General features: G+C 41.3%; 1 pseudogene across 1 annotated transcript; it reads right to left on the bottom strand.

The window, feature by feature from the left end:
• Nucleotides 1-334: 334 nt before the first annotated feature.
• LOC308278877 (polyribonucleotide nucleotidyltransferase 1, mitochondrial-like) lies at nt 335-6,438 on the bottom strand (annotated as a pseudogene). The gene is made up of 4 exons: nt 5,415-6,438; nt 4,928-5,227; nt 4,634-4,674; nt 335-436 (listed from the first exon to the last, which is right to left on the bottom strand). The product of its transcript is annotated as a polyribonucleotide nucleotidyltransferase 1, mitochondrial-like (transcript).
• Nucleotides 6,439-17,910: the final 11,472 nt, after the last annotated feature.

A 17,910-nucleotide genomic window follows, 5' to 3' on the forward strand; every position in this document is an offset into this window, starting at 1 on the left:
TTTACAATAAAAAATCTAAATCCTAATAAAAGACTGGTGATAATAGTGAAATTAAATGGAGTCTAAACTTCCACTTAACATCTTCTTTAATTATTTTCATCTAGACCTCTCATTTCCTATAAATAAGGATTTGATTCTTTTCTAGCAAGAGAAAATCCTTTACCATGAAAAGATGCAGAGTATTTTCCTGGAAACCAATACTTTTGAATTCCAGGGAAAAGCTACATTAACACTTTCTCTGAAACCTGGGAAATATAACTGCAAAGAAAAAATCCCCAGTAAGCATTTTTCTATGCCAGGCAGTCTGTTGTCTGTCTCAGTGGTTTCATCACCTTTAACCTTCCCAGCTCTCCTGTGACTTAAACATTAGCGTGGCCTCGGCTTGTCCTTCTTGCGTTGTTTCCATGGAGCTGGGCTCACTGCTTGCTTCTTGACTCTAGGACAGGATGGGCAGGGAAATAAGGTGTTCACCACGCTCGTTCACCATGAGAAGGCCTGGCCAGGACGTGTCTGCCATGGGGCACCCCAGACAGGCTACAGAAAGGCTTATATTTCAAATTGACATTCTTTCAATATCGGCTGTGCATTTATTTGGTGAGAGCAAGGGAAAAATCAATTTTTTAAAATAAAATTGCACACTTAGCTGGGCGTGGTGACACATGCTGTAATCTCAGTACTTGCGAAGCTGAAACAGAAGGATCACGGGTTCAAGGCCAGCCTCGGCAACCTCGTGAGATCCTCAGGAACTTAGACCCTATTTCAAAAACAAATAAGAGGGCTGGGGTTGTAGCTTGGAGTTAAAATGTTCTTTGGTTCAAGCCGGGCGTGGTGGCGCACACTTGTAATCCCAGCATTCAGGAGGCTGAGACGGGAGGATCGCGGTTCGCAGACAGCCTCAGCTACTTAGTGAGGCCCTCTGCAACTCAGTGAGACCCGGTTTCAAAATAAAGAATAAAAATTGGGCAGGGGGTTGGAGGTCAAACGCCTCTGGGTTTCATCCCCAGACCCGCAAAAAAAAAAAAAAAAAAAGCTCTTTGGTTCAATCCCTGATATGAAAAAAAGCATACTTTCCAGATGTTGAAAATAAGGAATGTATTATATGCACTGACCTTAACAATGCTGCAGCTTATTTAGAGCTCCTTTCACTTCCTAGTCTTCCCACTGCTTGCAACTGGTGTGCATCATTTACTCACACTTCTAAAGGAGAGACGTAACTGGCAGTGCACAGAAACCGAGACGCTTGTTTAAATCTATTTGAAAGGATTTCTGGCAAAATTATTTCTATTTTGGAGTAGTTCTTGTTCTCAATTCAGATTTTTACACCCCAAATTTTCTTCTTGTCTTTCTTACTGGGTATTGAACGTAGGGGCATTCTACCTCTGAGCTACAACCACTCCTAGCCCTGTTGAAAAAAAAATTTTTTAAACTTTAAAAAAATTTACACTTTAAAAATTTTTTTGTGGTCCTAGGGATTGAACCCAGGGGCATCCTAATTTACAGGAGGATCACATAGGTTTGAAGCCAGCCTCAGCTATTGAATGAGGCTCTCAGCAACTTAGTGACACCCTGTTTCCAAATAAAACATAAAATGGGTCTGGGAGTATAGCCCGGAGGTAGAAAGCCCCTGGGTTCCACCCCCAGTACCACCAAAAAAAATTAAATTAAATAAAAAAATTTAAATTAAAATTTTTACACTTTTTTTGTGGTCTTAGGGATTGAACCCAGGGACATCCTACCTTTGAGCTATACTCCCAGCCATTTTTATTTTTTGAAATATATTTTATAAGCCAGGTGTGGTGGTGCATGCTTGTAATCCCCGTGCTTGGGAGGCTGAGACAGGAGGATCACATAGGTGAAGCCAGCCTCAGCTACTTAGTGAGGCTTTCAGCAACTTAGGGAGGCCCTGTTTCCAAACCAAATATAAAATGGGTCTGGGAGTATAACCCCGAGATAGAAAAATCCCTGGGTTCCACCCCCAGTACCACAAAAAAAGAAATATATTATTATTATTATTATTATTAGTAGTAGTAGTAGTAGTAGTAGTAGTAGTAGTGGAACTGGGGGTGGAACCCAGAGGCTTTCTACCTCTGGGCTATACTCCCAGACCTATTTTATATTTTATTTGGAAACAGGGTCTCACTAAGTTGCTGAGAGCCTCACTAAGTAGCTGAGGCTGGCTTTGAACCTGTGCCATCCTCCTGTTTCAGCCTCCCAAGTGCAGGGATTACAAGCATGTACCACCACACACAGCATGGAATATATTTTATTTTTTAAAACAAGGTCTCACTAGGTTGCTGAGAATCTCACTACATTGCTGAGGCTGGTCTTGAACCTACTATCCCCATGTTTCAGCCTCCTAAGTACTGGGATTATAGGCATGTGCCACTACTCCTGACTTTTAACAACTTCTTAACAGGCACATTAAAAGACTTTATTGAGCTGGGCACACGCTTGTAATTACAGTACTCACTTGGGAGACCGGGACAGGAGTATCACAGGTTTGAGTCCAGCTTCAGCAACTTGTGAGGCCCTCCACAATTTAGTGAGATCCTGTTTCAAAATAAAAAAATAAAATAGGGCCGGGCTGTATCTCAGAGGTAGAATGCCCCTAGGTTTGAACCCAGTAATACACACACACACACACACACACACACACACACACACACACACACACAGAGAGAAATGAATGAGTGGATCAATCTTCAGTGCACTCCTAAAAATATTCAGATGTCATGCCATCTTCTTTAGTATCCAAGCCAGAGTGTGGTGGCACATGCCTATAATCCCAGTACTTGGAAGGCTGAGACAAAAGGATCTCAGAAGGATTGCAGGCTGAGACAGGAGGACTGAAGCCAGCCTCAGCAATTTAGGGAGATTGTTTCAAAATTAAAAATAGAGCTGGGCGTGGTGGCACATGCTTGTTATCCCCGCGCTTGGGAGGCTGAGACAGGAGGATCGCACAGGTTCAAAGCCAGCCTCAGCTACTTAGTGAGGCTCTCAGCAACTTAGTGAGACTCTGTTTCCAAATAAAATATGAAATAGGTCTGGGAGTGTAGCCCAGAGGTAGAAAGCCCCTGGGTTCCACCTCCAGTACCACACACACACAGACACACACACACACACACACACACACACACACACACAAAAGATTAAAAATAGAAAATAGGATCCGGGTATGGTGGCACACACTTGTAATCCCAGACTTTGGGAGGCTGAGATAGGAGGATCACAGTTCACAGCAAGCCTCAGCTACTTAGTGAGGCTCTTTGCAACTCAGTGAGACCCTGTCTCAAAATAAAGAATACAAAATAGGGTTGGGGTGTAGTTTGGAGGTAGAATGCCCCTGGGTTCCACCCCTAGTACTGAAAAAAAAAAAATATATATATGGCTGGGGATGTAGCTTTGAGGCTGAATGCCCCTGGTCAGTAACACACACACACACACACACACACACACACACACACACACTAATCCAATCCATGGTGCTTTGGAAGGAAAGGCATGGAGAAATAAAAGCCCTGACTGACTTCTTGGTAGTACCTCCCATCGACCAAGCCCAGAAGCCAGCTTGTTATGCTGTTAACATGGGTCAATTTCCTCCCTGGGAACAAGGCAACATAGAAAAGAGACAAATAGGGACATCCAGCCAGCTCCCAATGGAAATGTCCTCTTGTCTCTTTGGCCAGAATTGAGTCATACAATCAGGTGGTCAGTTGCTAACACAGGGAGTGAAACCACCATCCTTACCTCAGTGTGATCAATGTTCACTCTCAGACCCAGAGGCTACGACTTGCCTTCCCGAAGCTCATGACTGGGAGCAGGGGATGGAGACTAGCAAACTCAGGAATCTGTTGGTGAGGAAGAAGAAAAGGCCGTTGAAAAGATGACAGACATTGTCTACCAAAGTGGATATGAGGTTCACTTAGTGAGGTCTAGCTGCTTCTCCAGTTAATCAGTGTATTGCCTGGGCTTTGTGCCCAGAAGATAGTTTCTGGTTATAGAGGGCTGATGGTGAAGACAAGGCCAATGAATTATGAAAATGTCACTCCTCTCTATTGCAAAAACTAAAAGATTTCTCTCCTTTTCAAGTACATGGCATTAATTTTATCGAAGGATAATCATTCAAAGTTACTGAAGCAATGCCACACACTGACGTTTTAGATCTTTCTTTCCCATTCATTCATTCACTCATTCTTTCTTTCTTTCATTATTTCTTCTTTCTTTCCTAGAGATTGAACCCAGGGGCATTCTACATCTGAGCTATACCCTTCAGCCATTTTTTTTGTAGTATTGGGGATTGAACCCAGGAGCATTCTACCTCTGAGCTACACCCCCAGTCCTATTTTTATTCTTTATTTGAAACAGGGTCCCACAAAGTTGCTGAGGGCCTCACTAAGTAGCTGAGGCTGTCTGCGCACTGCGATCCTTCTGTCTCAGCCTCCCAAGTGCTGGGATGGCAAGCGTACACCACCATGCCCAGCTTTATTTTTTATTTTGAAACAAGGTCTCAGTTTCTTAGGCAGACTTTGAACCTGTATCCTCCTTTCTTGGCCTTCTAAGAAATGGGACTACAGGTGTGTAACAACATGCTTAGCTTGGGTATTCTTGAAAAAGATGCTCTCTAAAGACTTACAGGAGCACCATGTCCAAGTTCTCTTCTATTTACACCAGTGACTTTGCCAATTTCTTTTCTTTTCTTTTCTTTTCTTTTCTTTTCTTTTCTTTTCTTTTCTTTTCTTTTCTTTTCGTTTCTGTGGTACTGGGGTTCCTGGAAACCCTTCTACCTCCAGGTTACACTCCCAGACCTATTTTTATACTTTTTAAATTTGGAAACAGGGTTTCTTAAGCCAGCGCGGCTGGCTCTGAACCTGTGCGATCCTCCTGTCTCTGCCTCCCAAGCACGGGGATTACAAGCGTGCGACACCACGCTTGGCTATGCCAATTTCATTAGTTGCATAAGAAGAAAAATCATAGTGCAGCGTGAAATTTTTATCTTTTATCCCACTTATAGCTGTTATAATTTGATCCGACTTAATACTGGATTCTAATGAATCAAATGTAACAGTACAAAGCACCTGTGTTTGTTCCCTTTGAAATAATGCGGATCCATGAAGAGTTTTAAACATATCTACCTCACAGCCTATATTCCTAAGTGAAGTCAAATCTCGCCTACCACACCTTTTGTATTTATTCGAAATAATACTTCTTCTTCTTTTTTTTGGTGGTACTGGGGTTCCTGGAAGCCCTTCTACCTCCGGGCTACACTCTTAGACCTATTTTACATTTTTATTTGGAAACAGGGTCTCCTTAGCCAGCGCGCGAGGCTGGCTTCGAACCTGCGCGATCCTCCTGTCTCTGCCTCCCAAGCGCGGGGATTACAAGCGTGCGCCACCACGCCCGGATCGAAATAATACTTCTAAAAACCTCCTTTGCAACAATATTGAAGGATTCTATTATCTCATATGGATCGGCCTCTAGAAACTTTTAGTTGTTTCTCTGTATCTAATCTTATCTTGTTAACAGCTTTATCTCAGGAAATTTTGTCATGTTCATAATCTGTAAAAACTGCATAAAGTTTCTCCATGGAAAGTTTATGAATGTGTTTCACAATCTCTGGAGAAGGTGTCCTCTTGGTAACACCAATTTCTTTCACCAACTGCTGGATGCCCTGAATTATCTGTTGGGAATGTTTCACTCCAACTTTGATAGCGTGGCAAAAGTCCTGCTGTAGAATGTTCTCTGCAGAAGCTTCTAACATGACAATCTGACTTTTAGGTGCTCCAGCAACCACTAAATTCAAAGAACCAGAAGACATTTCTTTTCTTGTTGGGTTAACAATACATTCTCCATCAATCATTCCTATACCTACAGCTCCAACAGACCCATTCCAAGGAATATGTAATAATGACAGGGCTATAGAAGCACCATGAACTGCTAGGACATCAGGTTCATTAATACCATCTACTGCTAGTAGATTGCAAAGGACTTGTTTATCATAAAAGTAGCCAGCTGGAAAAGAGGCCTGATCGAACGATCTGTTATTCGATTTGTAAGAATTTCTCTATCAGAAGAACCAATCTCTCTTCTAAGGTAGTTTGTGGGAATTCTATCTGCTGCAGCAGCCTTCTGTCTGTAGTCAACCACCAACGGCACGAACTGGGAAGGTGAAGGTTTTGTTTTACTGACCGCTGTGGCCATCACCGCAGTGTCACCTGACTGTACCACAGCAGAACCATCTGCAACTCTGGTCAGTTTTCCAGAGGATATTTCTATTTTTCTGCTGCCTAAGTCCACAGCCTCAGCTCGGGCCCCTGTGCTATACCATAGTGCTCACACCTGCAAGTAGGTGAGTGCCCAATTCTGCCCTGGTATAAGGAGGGCACCACTGCCCATCAGTGGGGGCCAGAGGCACAAGCAGCACTGCCTGTAGGCCACCATGACACCGACCAATTAATTTATTTTTAAACATGGTCTTGCTAAATTGCAGAGACTGGCCTCAAATCTATGATCCCTGTCTCAGCTTTTTTTTTTTTAAAGGGTACAGAAGGTTGAACTCACAGGCATTCTACATCTGACCTATACCCTTAGCCCTATTTTATTTTCCTTTTTAAACAGGGCCCTGCTAAGTTGTTGAGGCTGACCTCCAACTTATGATCCTCCTATCTCAGCCTCCCAAGTCTTGGGATTATATGCATGTACCACTGTGCCTGGCTATCTGGCTATGTCTCAGAGTCTCTCTCTCTCTCTCTCTCTCTCTCTCTCTCTCTCTCTCTCTCTCTCTCTCTCTCTCTCTTTCTCTCTCTCTCTCTCTCTTTCTCTTTCTCTTTCTTTAATACTGGAGATTGATCCCAGGGGCATTCTACCTCTGAGATACACCCCCAGCCCAATTTTTTAGTCTTTTTTATGTTTGAAACAGAGTCTCACTGAGTTGCAGAGGGCCTCACTAAGTAGCTGAGGCTGTCCGCGAACCACTATCCTCCGGTCTTTGCCTCCCGAATGCTGGGATTACAAGTGTGTGCCACCACGCCCAGCACCCAGCCTTGTTTTTTATTCTTTATTTTGAAACAGAGTCTCACTAAGTTGCAGAGAGCCACACTAAGTAGCTGAGGCTGTCTACAAATCTGTGATCCTCCTGTCTCAGCCTCCCAAACTGGGATTACAAGTGTGTGCCACCATGCCCGGCTGTCACAGCCTTTCTAATGCTTTTATATGCATTGACTATTTCACACAATCAGTTGAAAAAAGTTTGTCCTGAAACCTTGGATCTAGAAGTTTGGCAGCAGGCAGTTCACTTAGCTTTCCAAAAAGAAAGAAAGAAAGAAAAACCATCAGTCATGGCTTTCTTTCCACATGTCACTTTTCATCACATGCACACTAATTATAGAATCTGGCCTGGAGGAAGATGGGGGAGTCATGTAAGAAATTCCATTGTTGTTTAGTTGTTTTTCCAGCAGTTTCTTTCTCTATTTCAACATGTACAACGTACAAGGAGGCCTCAGGGTATAGCTCAGTGGTAGAGAAGTTGCGCAAAGCCCTGGGTTCCACGTGGAGCACCACAACAAAACACAACAAAGTAACAAACAAACACCCCCCAAAAAAGCACAAAAGACGAATTTTTTTTTATTTCAGTTTGCTTTGTGTGTGGATGGGTGGGATCCCTGTCTCAGGATCACGCTGAAGATTATTGAGGATTGAACCCAGGGGCATTGTACCTCTGAGCTATACCCCTAGTCCTGTTTGTTTGTTTGTTTGTTTGTTTGTTTGCTTTGCATTACTGGAGATTGAACCCAGGGGCATTCTACCTCCGACCTATACCCTCAGCCCTTTTATTTATTTATTTTGTGATACTGGGGGTTGAACCCAGGGGCATTCTACCTCCAAGTTACACCCTCAGCCCTTTTATTATTTTTATTATTATTTTTCTTCTTTTTTTTTTTGCAGTATTGGGGGTTGAACCCAGGAGCATTCAAGCTACATCCCCGGCCCTATTTTTTATTCTTTCTCTTCCTTCCTTCCTTTCTTTCTTTCTTTCTTTCTTTCTTTCTTTCTTTCTTTCTTTCTTTCTTCCTTCCTTCCTTCCTTCCTTCCTTCCATCCTTCCTTTCTTCTCTCTCTCTCTCTCTCTCTCTCTCTCTCTCTCTCTCTCTCTCGTTCTTCTTGCAGTACTGGAGATGAAACCCAGGGGCATTCCACCTCTGAGCTAGACCCCTAGCTCTATTTTTTTATTCTTTATTTTGAAACAGGGTCTCACTGAGTTGCAAAGGGTCTCACTAAGTAGCTGAGGCTGTTCTTGAACCCCGAATCTCCTGTCTCAGCCTCCAAATTCTGGGATTACAAGCCTGTGTCGCCACGCCCAGCTTATTCTTTATTTTAAAACAAGGTCTCATTAAATTGCGAAGGCCTTCACTAAGTTGTTAAGGCTGGCCATGAACCCCAAGAGCATCCTGTCTCAGCCTCCCAAGTACTGGGATTACAAGCATGCACCACCATGCCCAGTTATTTTGTTTTTCTCTCTCTTTCTTTTTCTTTCTTTCTTTCTTTCTTTCTTTCTTTCTTTCTTTCTCTCTCTCTCTCTCTCTCTCTCTCTCTCTCTCTCTCTCTCTCTTTCTTTCTTTCTTTCTTTCTTTCTTTCTTTTTGCAATACTGGGGATGGAACCCAGGGGCATTCTACCTCTGAGCGACACCCTCAGCCCTGTTTTTTATTCTTTATTTTGAAACAGGGTCTCACTGAGTTGCAAAGGTCCTCAGTAAGTAGCTGAAGCTATCCTCGAACCGCGATTCTCCTGTCTCAGCCTCCCAAACGCTGGGATTATAAGCGTGCGCCACCATGTCTGGCTTTTGTTTTCCATTTTAAAACACAGGCTCACTAAGCTACTGAGGGCCTCTCAATCTGCTGCGACTGGCCACAAACTTGTGAACCTCCCAGCCTCCTGAGTACTGGGATTATAGGTGTGTGCCACCACATTCACCTTAATTGCTTCATTTTTATTCATCCTTCTATACTCGACCAGCGTAGACTTTCTTTATAAATTGAATGTTCAGTACACCCCTGTCAAGGGGACTTAAAATCAGATAACAAAGTCTCTCCTATGCTTATGAGTCTTCAGAAATTCCCTACTCCCTGTAAGCTAAAGGCCAAGCTTCTGGGGTTGGAATTCAAAGCTTGCTATGACCTGGTACTTGTTATCTTCTCCAGCCGTATCTCTCCCCTCTCCCTTTACTCAGCAGCACTCAAGGACCCCAAATCTGGCCACTTCTCACCACATTCCCCACTACTTGGTTCAGAGTCCCATCGTTTCTCATCTGGACTAGCCAGTAGCCACTGCACTTTTTTTTTTCTTTCTCCTCCTCAAAGGCTGTTCTTAAAGCATCTCTCTGCCAGGTGTGGTGGCTCACGCTTGTAATTCCAGCATTCGGGAGGCTGAGACAGGAGGATTGAAGGTTCACAGACAGCCTCAGCTACTTGGTGAGACCCTCTTTTAGTTGGTGAGAACTTGTTTCAAAATAAAGAATAAAAAATAGGGCTGGGGATGTAGCTTGGAGTTCGAACGCCCCTAGGTTCTATCCCCAGTATTGCAAAAAAAAAAAAAACAAAAAAAAAAACAAAAAAAAAACTCTCCCTTTTCTTCTCAGAACCCACATCTGGCTTCCACACTTGCGCATGCTTGCTCCACGTTGCCTCTATGGCCTGTCTTCCTCTTCTCTTTCCCTGTTGGATTCTCTTCGCCTCCTTATTTTCTAGAAACAGGTCACATGCACGCCCACTTCCTGGCCTTTGCTCTCTCTGCCTGGAGTTCTCTTGCCCTAGTAGAATGAGTTTTTCAGATCATTAGGCTCCAAAGGCTCTTCCTTGAGAGGAGGTCCTCGAATCTGATCTATAAGAGCTGTAATGGTTTGCTGCTGGAATCTTGATAGGAATAGTATGCAGTCTGTAGATATCTTTGGATAATGTTGGCATCTTAACAGCTGTTAGTTTTTTGATCCATTAACATGGGACACTTTTTCATTTCTTTCTTTCTTTGTTTGTTTGGTGGTGGTACTGGGGGTGGAACCCAGGGGCTTTCTACCTCTGGGCTATCCTCCCAGACCCATTTTATATTTTATTTGGAAACAGGGTCTCACTAAGTTGCTGAGAGCCTCACTAAGTAGCTGAGGCTGGCTTCGAACCCGTGAGAACCTCCTATCTCAGCCTCCTAAACGCGGGGATTACAAGCGTGCGCCACCACGCCCGGCCATTTCTTTCAATAATGCTTTGTAGTTTTCAATGTACAGCTCTTTTATATCCTTGGTTAAATTTATTCTTGAGTATCTTTTTTGGAGTGTGTGTGGTATTGGGATCGAACCCAGGGTCATTCAAGTTTTGAGATACACCACCAGCCATTTTAGTTTTTACTTTGAAAAAGATTCTTGCTAAGTTATTACACTGGCTTCAAACCTGTGATCTTCCTGTCTTAGACTTCCAAGTAGTGGCATTAAAGGTGTGTGCTATCACACTCAACTCCAAGTATTTTGTTCTTTTAGATGTTGTTGTAAATGCAATTGTTTTCTTAATTTCTGTTTTGGATTGTTCATCATAGGTATATAAAAACAAAACTGGTTTGGTGTATGTTAATCTTGTACTCGGTGACTTAGCTGAATTTGTTTATTCACTCCAATATCTTTCTTGTGCATTTCTTGTGATTTTCTATACAGAGGATCATGCTACCTACAAACATATACATTTTATATGTTCCTTTCTCCTTTACTTTCCGAGGGCTGCTATAAAAGCTTCTATAGGATAAGTAGCCGAAACAACAGAAATTTAGCTGAGCATGGTGGTGTATGTCTGTATTCCCAGTACTTGGGAGCTGAAACAGGAGGATCAAAGGTTGAGGGTCAGCCTCAGCAATTTAGCAAGATTGTCAGCAAATTAGTGAGTCCCTGATATGATAAAAAAAAAGGAGTCTCATTGTATAGCTTGGAGTTAGAATGTCCCTGGGTTCAGTACCCAGTACCAAAAGCAATCAAACAAAAACCCCATTTATTTTTTCACAATTCTGAAGACCCGAAGTTCAGGATCCAGGTGCCAGTAGGGATAGTTTCTTCTGAGGCGACTCTCTGGGTTGCAGATGTTCTATCTGCATCTTTACATAGTCTTTTCTATCTGTGTCCTAATATTTTCTGATAAGGAACCTGGGCATATGGTATTAGGACTTAGCCAGAGACCTCATTTTAACTGTACTGCCTCTTTCATTGAGCCACACTCTGAGGTACTGGGGTTTGAGAATTCAACATATGGATTTCAAGGGTACGCAACCAAGCCCTCAACACTTTCTAGTATGGATGCATTTTATTTCTTATGTTTGTCGGATTGGTCTGAGAGCTTCAGTACGGTGCTGAGGAGCAGGGATGAATGAGGGCATTCTTTTCTTGTTCTTGGCTCAAGGAGAAAGTCTTTCATCACCAGGGCTCATGTTAGCTCTAGCTTTTTCTTAAATGCCCTTTATCATGTTGAGGAGTTTGCCGGCTTTAGTTTGCTGAGTGTTTTTAACTCCAAAGGGTGTTGGATTTTGTCTGAATACAAATATCAACTTACAAAGAGTCAAAGGTCTTTCCTACATCAGTTGGGACGATCATGTGGGAGTTTTACTTTGTGCTATTAGTGTTGTGTATTGTGTTCATTGATTTTATGTTCAATTTCCTTTGCATTCTCAGGATAAATTCCACGTTGACACAGTGTATAATCTTTTCAATATACTATTGTATTTGGTTTGTTAGTATTTTGTTGAAAGCTCTTGCATCTATATTCGTAGGGCTCTTGGTCTGTACTTTTCTTTTCTAAAAAAAGAATGCACTTGGTATCAGGGTAATGCTGACCTCATTGAATGGCTTAAGTATTCCCTCCCCTTCTATTTTTGGAGGAGACTAAGAAGGATTTGGTGTGAATTTTTCCTTGATTGATTTTTTTTAGAATTCACCATTGGAGCCATCTGCTCCTAGATTTTTCTTTGTTGGAATGTGTTTGATTATTGATTTTAAAAAGAAATATGCCTTCTGGGTGCATTGTAATTATACATCATAATGAGGTTCGGGTTGAGAGAAACATACAAGCCCACACCACTTGGTGTGTCGCTCTCTGCATCCTACTCTGCTCCCTCCTTCTCTCCAAACATGTGAGTGACAGTGGTGGTGATATTGTGGATAGTATAATTTGTTTTATTTTTTCCCCAGCACTGGGCATGGAATCCAGGGGCATTCTACCACCGAGCGACATCCCCAGACCTATTTTTATTCTTTATTTTTGAAACAGGGTCTCACTGAGTTGCAAAGGGCCTCACTAAGTAGCTGAGGCTGACTGCAAACCATGATCCTCCTGTCTCAGCCTCCCAAAGGCTGGGATTACAAGCGTGTGCCACCACTCCTGGCTCAATTTTTTTAAAGTTACTGAGTCTCGCGTGGCCTCCATTTGATCTAACCTGGAGAGTGTTCCATATGCACTTATGAAGAATGTGGATTTCCCTGTTTTGTCTCTTAGGTCTAATTGGTTTACAGTGTTTTGATTAATTAACTAATTAATTTATGGTACTGGGGATTAAACCCTGGGGCATTCTTCCTCTGAGCTATACCCCCAGGCCTTTTTTTGTGGGTGTGGGTATGGAACCCAGGGTCATTTGACCTCGGAGCTATCCCCTTGCCCTGTTATTTTTTTATTTTGAAACAAGGTCTTACTAAGTTGCAGAGGGCCTCACTAAGTAGCTGAGGCTGTCCATGAACCCTGATCCTCTGGTGTCAGTTTCCGAATGCTGGGATTACAAGTGTGCGCCACCATGCCCGGCCCCAGGCCTTTTTATTTTTAATTTGAAATGGGGTCTCACTAAATTACTGAGGGTCTCACTAAAGTGCTGAGGCCGGCCTTGAACCTGTCATCCTACTGTCTCAGCTTCCCAAATTCTAGAATTATAGGTATGCACCGCTGTACCTGGCCATTTTAAATTTATTTTGGTTTATACTATTATTTTTTTGTGGTACTGGGGATGGAACCCAGGGGCATTCTACCTCTGAGAGACATTCCCAGCCCTATTTTTTTAAATTTTTTATTTTGAAACAAGGTTTCACTGAGTTGTAAAGGGCATCACTAAGTAGCTGAGGCTGGCTTTGAACCTGTGCAGTTTTCCTATCTCAGCCTCCCAAATTCTGGGATTACAAGCGTGGGCCACCACGTCTGGGTATAGTATTTTAAAATGAATTTTATTGTGTATACTTAAAGTATAGAACAAGATGCTATGGAATATATATTAAAATGGTTATAATAGTGGAAAAAATGAACATATCCATGATCTCACTTAGTTCTTCATTCCTCCCCATACCCCCATGGCAGGAACAGCCATAATCTACTCATTTAGAAACAATCCTAGGGGTAGGAATTGAGTAGAGGTTAAATTGGTGATGTGTACATGTACGTACACACAAGTTTTTTTTTACTCCAATATGATGTATGAATATAATGCACCAATAAAAATTTAAAAAAAGAAACAATCCTAAATACAATATACTATAATTGATTGTAGTCTTTATGTTGTACATCAGATTTTTTTTATGGTGCTGGGAATTTAACTCGGGAGCATTCTACCTCTGAGCTACAGTACCCCTAGCCTGACTTTTTTTTTTTTGTGGTCCTGGGGTTCCTGGAAGCCCTTCTACCTCCAGGCTACACTCCCAGACCTACTTTATATTTTTGTTTGGAAACAGGGTCTCTTAAGCCAGAGAGGCTGGCTTCGAACCTGTGCGATCCTCCTGTCTCTGCCTCCCAAGCACAGGGATTACAAGCGTGCGCCACCATGCCTGGCCCCAGCCTGAGTTTTTATTCTTTATTTTAAAACACGATCTCACTATGTTGAGGAGGGCCTCACTAAGCAGTTGGGGCTGGCCATGACCCTTGATCCTCCTGTCTCAGCCTACCAAGAACTGGGATTACAAGCCTGGGCCACCACGCCCAGCTTCAGAGTCTCTCTCTCTTTTTTTTCTTTACCTTTGGTGGTACTGGGGGAAGGGGGGTGAACCCAGGCGCTTTTCTACCTCTGGGCTATACTCCCAGCCCTATTTTATACTTTATTTGGAAACAGGGTCTCACTAAATTGCTGAGAGCCTAAGTAGCTGAGGCTGGCTTTGAACCTGTGGGATCCTCTTGTCTCAGCCTCCCAAGAACTGGGATTACAAACGTGCGCCACCACGCCTGGCTAGAATCTTTCTTTTTAAAGCTGAATAATATTTCATTGTATATATTCATTTATGAGTTTATTTATCTGTTTGACTATTGATGAACACCTAGGTTGTTTCCATATAATGGCTATTGTGAACAATGCTGCATAAAAACATGGCCGTGAAGATAACTTTACTCACTTGTGGTTCATGTCCTTTGGGTACATACCCAGAAGATGAATTTACTGGGTCATAGGACAATTCTATTTTTTTTCTTTTGCTACTAGAAGCTGAACCTAGGGGCATACTACCTCTGAGCTACATCCCCAGCCCTATTTTACTTATTTTTTAAGTTTTGAAATGGGGTTTTGTTAAGTTGCAAAGGGCCTTTCTAAGTTTCTGAGGCTGGCATTGAATATTTTTTAATAACTTTTTTGTAATTGGTACATGAACGAAAAATAGCTTTTATATTTGTGTCACATTATACATATAAAACTCTAGACTAGGGTAAATGTTTACTCTTTTTTTTGTGGTACTGGAGGTGGAACCCAGGGGCTTTTCTACCTCCGGGCTATACTCCCAGACCTATTTTATACTTTATTTGGAAACAGGTCTCACTAAGTTGCTGAGAGCATCACTAAGTAGCTGAGGCTAGCTTCAAACCTGTGCGATCCTCCTGTCTCAGCCTCCCAAGTACTGGGATTACAAGAGTGTGCCACCATGCCCGGCAAATGTTTACTCTTAATCATCTAATGTTATCAATGTTTAAAGACAGACTAAATATTGATTCACAGAACCTAGATAATCTCTGAAAAATATGATTATTATTAAGAAACAGTACACCAAAATTACATATTTCCTTTTAACTTAAAACCAACTGCTAGAGTACTGAATCAATGTTGAAGAACTACTTGAAATTTAATGTTTAAGATTCAATTTCAGCCAGGCATGGTAGAGCATGCTTGTAATCCCCGTGCTTGGGAGGCTGAGACAGGAGGATGGTGCAGGTTTGAAGCCAGCCTCAGCTACTTAGTGAGATGCAGTTTCCAAATAAAATATAAAAAAAAATCTGGGAGTATAGCCCGGAGGTAGAAAGCCTCTGGGATCCACCCCCAGTACCACCAAAAATAAATAACTAAATAAATAAATTGGTACTGGGGATTGAACTCAGGGCCATTCCACCTCTTAATGGCATCTATAGCTCTTTTTATTTTTTATTTTGAAACAAGGTTTTGTTAACTTGCTTAGGTTGGCCTTGAACCTTCCAACCTCATGTCTAGCCTTCCAAGACTGGAATTACAGGCATGTACTACTGTACCGGCTCTTAGAGTGGTTTTGATTTGTAATTTCTTGACAGAAGTGATACTGAGTATTTCTTTCAAGAATCTTTTGGCCATTTTTAATGTCGTCTTTGTGGAAATATTTGAGTTATTTGTCCCTTTTAAAATTAGGTTATATATTTTCTTGCTACTGAGTTGTACGAGTTCTTGATAAATCTTGGATATTAACCCTTTACATAATATGTTTCAAATTGTGTCTTTTAATTTTGATGTTTGTTTCCTTTGCTGCAAAGGAGAATTTTAGTTTGCTGTAATGCCATTTGTTTATTTTTTTCTTTTGTAGCTTGAGTTTTTGGTGTGATAGCCAAGAAATCCTTGCCAAAGCTAATACTAGTGATCTTTCCCTGTTTTCCTCTAGTGTTATGGTTTCCAGATCTTGCATTTAGGAGTTTTATCCATATTGACTTGATTTTGTTTATTGTATAAAATGAAAATAGAACTCTATTCTTGTACATGTGGAAATTCAATTTTCTCAGCACCATTTATTGGAGAAGCTATTCTTTTCTCGTTGTATCTCTTGGCAAAAATGAGTCGACTATATATGTTTGGATTTATTTCTGAGCTCTCTATCCTATTTATTCCACTGGTTTATACATTTTTCTAATTCCATATGGTTTTGATAGTTATGTAATATAATTTAAAATCAAGAAGTATCATGCCTTTAACTTTTCTCCTTCAGAATTGTTTTGTCTATTCAGGGTATTTTCTAAATTCCATGTAAATTTTAGCCATTCTTATTGGTGTGAGATTGAATTCCATTACTGTTTTGACTTGCGTTTCTTTGATGGCTAATGATATTGAGTATTTTTTATATATTTATTGGACATTTGTATTTTTTCTTTTGAGAAGTATCTATTCAGATTTTTGGCCCATTAAAAGATTGAATTAGTTGTTTATTTTGTTGTTACATTTTGAGTTGCTTGTACATTCTATCCAGATATTAATCCTTTGTCAGATGAATCATTGGCAAGTGTTTTCTCCTATTGTGAAGGAGTGTCTCTTTATTGTATCATTTCTGAATCTTATTCAGCTATAAAGAAGAATAAAATCCCATCATTTGCAGCAGAATGGGTGGAACTGAAGAATATTATGAAATTAATAAGTCAAACAAGCCAGAAACAGAAAGAGAAGCACTTGGCATGTTCTCTCTCATATATGGAAGCTGGAAAAGTCAACCTGAATGTGGAATCATGATTAATAAATGTTGAGAAGGGTTGTATGAGGGAGAGGTGCATGTAGGTAGGTTAGATTTCATCAATGAATGCATGCTGTGTCTTACTGCACACAATGCATGTTGATAAAATGGCAAATTTTCTATTTCTGTGATGAATGCTATTGGAACTAGGTGATGGCTATTGGGTATTCATTGTACTTTTTTCTACTTCTTTCTTCTTTTCTCTATGTTAGACATTTTTCATCACACAAGTTAAATAAATGGTTGGTCCTTACTGAGATTATCTGTAATCGTTCTTTTTGGAAATGCAAGAAGTAGTTTGTTTTTAGTATTCTTCCTTGGCAATATTTTACCCATCCCTCTCAATTTAAAAAAAAAAGGTGGTTTGGCCTGTGAAGCCCTACAGTCTGAGAATGAGGGGTTTTGACATTCATTCATTTTGCCTGAGATAGCCCTTTCTTTCTCTGACCTCCTACAATCTCCTCTGACCTCCTACAGTCTTCCTTGGCTTGTATTTTTGTCTGCTCCACCACACTGGGTCTGATTTTGATCTTAAGAGGCTACAAACATTTACTGACAAGATCTGGGTGCCGGGCTCTGTTCTGGACTGCAACTATACTGTGTGAATTAGACATGGTTCATACTACTGAGCCTTGTGCAGTGGAAATGCTTAATAAATGGTAGTTAGCAGTACTATTATTATCACCAACATCACAGATTATCTTTCCATGTTAGTTTATAAAGTTATAGCCTGATATCCCATTTTAATTGATAATGCCATATATGTGTCAATCCCCCCTCACAAGTGATTCTTTTGGTTTTTCATTAATGGAAACAAATTAGCTATGCTTATAATTGATCGCACAGGCTTCTATTTCTCCTCTTCCTCCTCCTCCTCATTTTTCCTGGGTATTGAGCCTAGGGGCGATCTACCTCTGAGCTGGACCCCAAGACCTATTTTATTTTTTATTTTGAGACAGGGTCTTCCTAAATTGCTGAGGCCGGCCTCGAACCTGTGATCAGTTTCCCAAGTACTACTGGGGTTACAGATGTGAGTCACCACGCCCAGTCTCCTTGCCTATTTTAAGCCTCAGATCAAACGTTTTCTTTTCTTTTTTCTTTTTTTTTCTTTTTGGTGGTACTGGGGTTCCTGGAAGCAGTTCTACCTCCGGGCTACACTCCCAGACCTATTTTTTTAAATATTTATTTTATTTGGAAA

This window comes from Muscardinus avellanarius, assembly GCF_963383645.1.
Source record: "Muscardinus avellanarius genome assembly, chromosome: X".
NCBI lineage: Eukaryota > Metazoa > Chordata > Mammalia > Rodentia > Gliridae > Muscardinus > Muscardinus avellanarius.